General features: G+C 31.1%; 1 protein-coding gene across 1 annotated transcript in view; it reads right to left on the minus strand.

The window, feature by feature from the left end:
• LOC117105190 (interstitial collagenase-like) overlaps positions 1 to 2,365 on the minus strand; it is a 25,033-nt gene that overhangs the window by 9,975 nt on the left and 12,693 nt on the right. The gene's annotated exons all lie outside the window — the stretch shown is intronic.

Raw genomic sequence — 2,365 nt, forward strand, 5'->3', positions numbered from 1 at the left:
ATTTTATTCTGTTTTATCAATAGTATAAACTTTTTAACAAAAACGCTTCAAAGTATGCATATATCCAATTTAAATCATTTTAATAAAAAGAAATAAACATATAACGCTTAAATGATAGATTAGGCCTATATGTAGGCCTATAAATACGTATAATTTCCTTTCATGTGACTCAAGGGAGGTTTTTAAACGTTAACAGCTCTATAGTACGGTACGGTACGACCGTTTAATTGACAAGGCAAACTTATATGTAACCAGTGTCTGCAAAATCACCTAGGCCTATCTATAAAAAAAGATATTCTAATTTTCCATATTTTTTATTTATTAATTTATTTATTTATTCTGTTTTATTTTAAGATAGAGATACATGTCTTAGTGTACAACAAATTATAAAGTAATTAGATACAATACTATTGGCTGAATATAGGTAAGTCTCTCTCTAATTAAAGACCCTTTCAATTAAACACAATTTTTCTGTGGTCCCAAATTTAAAAATGCCTATTCTCTTTATCATTCTAATTATAGACCAAAGCGCTAAAGACCATGGAACCCCCACCCCCACACACCCTCCCCGCCACAAAAGTGGTTTTTAATTGGAGGGAGATCCTAGGTTATTATTAGGCCACTGATAAAAATACATTTCTCGTCCTGCCTTTGAATCTCCCATACACAGAATAGAAGGCTTATATACTTATATAGGCCTTTGCTAAAACCTAGGGTATAGGCCTACTTAATGCTTAAGAGAACATTTGGATGTAGGATTTTCTGAATCATTGTTTGAGAAAGTTAATATAATAATATTCAATAATTTGATAAGCCTAAATAGTTGACTTATTTATTAACTATTTAATTAATTATGGATTACTTAGAATGCAAAAAATAAAGTTATGAGAGTCGAAGCGACAAGAAACGAGATGGAGACAGCAACAGTAACCGTTCCAGTGTTCCTTACAGTGTATTCCGCTGTGTTGCAGGCCAGGAAATCGACACCAAATAAGCGAGGAAAGCCCACCGAGTCGGCCTCCTGTCGCAAATTATTGTATCGATAGTATTTCTTTCCTTTCAAAAAGTATGTATTACCTGATGACAAAAAGAGAGAATATAACATTATTATAAATAGGCCTAATCGTAATAAGATACTACAGTCACAACATTTTCAGAGGTTTGAACATAAAATACAGCGTCTTTTTCTGGGTAGTTCACTTTCCTATACAGATATTTAGTAAATACTCTTTAAGAATAGGTTATATAATTGCATAGGCCTCCATTCAAAATTATATGCTTATTGAAGTCGAAAATTGTTCCTTACCGTTTTTATATCTGAAGGCCGCTGATAAGTCACTAGGAATTCCCTTAAAAACCTCAGAGATAGGGAGTGGGTACCCAGGGTCTATTTCTCGCCTGTTTTCGTCGTAGCGCCATACCAAATCATCCTTAAAGAAGTACGTTTTATAATATTCCCCGAACGTGAAGACCGCATCAATGTTGTTGGGGAGTGACTTAGTAGAAGAAGGGACAGTGAATTCCGATATCGGTAATGGTCCTTGCATCAGGTGGTTCCCATTGAACAGATAGTAATTTTCACCTGAATTTAAAGGAACAATAATCGTTAAAATCAAAGAAAGCATAGGCCTACTAATGAAAGTATTAAAAACAAATATTTTTCTGATAAATTTATCTTATACTTACTTGTGGTTACATTCTTATAATCTTACTTCAAAGTTTCATTAAAAAGACGATGTTTATATTTGGTCATAACTAGCAAATAATAATAATAATAATAATAATAATAATAATAATATTAATAATAATAATAATAATAATAATAATAATAATAATACAAAAATATGATAATGATGGTAATAGTAGTAATGATTGTGATAATGATAATAATGATGGTGCTGATGATGATGATGATTATGATGATGACAATAACATGAACAGTAAAATGTCACAATAACAAAAACAATAATAATAATTATAATAATAATATTAATAATAATAAAAATACAAAAATATGATAATGATGGTAATAGTAGTAATGATTGTGATAATGATAAATGATGGTGCTGATGATGATGATGATGATGATGATGATGATGATGATGATGATGATGATGATGACAATAACATGAACAGTAAAACGTCACAATAACAAAAACAACAACAATAATAATAATAATATTAATAATAATAATAATAATAATATTAAGTACTCCACCGCGCACGGTAGGTTTGTCTATTTATCTGTTCTCCACAAGATACTGTACTTTTGTTTTCTGCTTACTGAGTTTATAGCGGGCGTACTTCTACCGCGCTGCGCAGCGCTGCACTGGGTAATAAAAAGAATATACAACCGTTAGTGGGC

This window comes from Anneissia japonica, unplaced genomic scaffold (genome assembly GCF_011630105.1).
Source record: "Anneissia japonica isolate Jap-2015-1 unplaced genomic scaffold, ASM1163010v1 scaffold287776_len302883_cov198, whole genome shotgun sequence".
NCBI lineage: Eukaryota > Metazoa > Echinodermata > Crinoidea > Comatulida > Comatulidae > Anneissia > Anneissia japonica.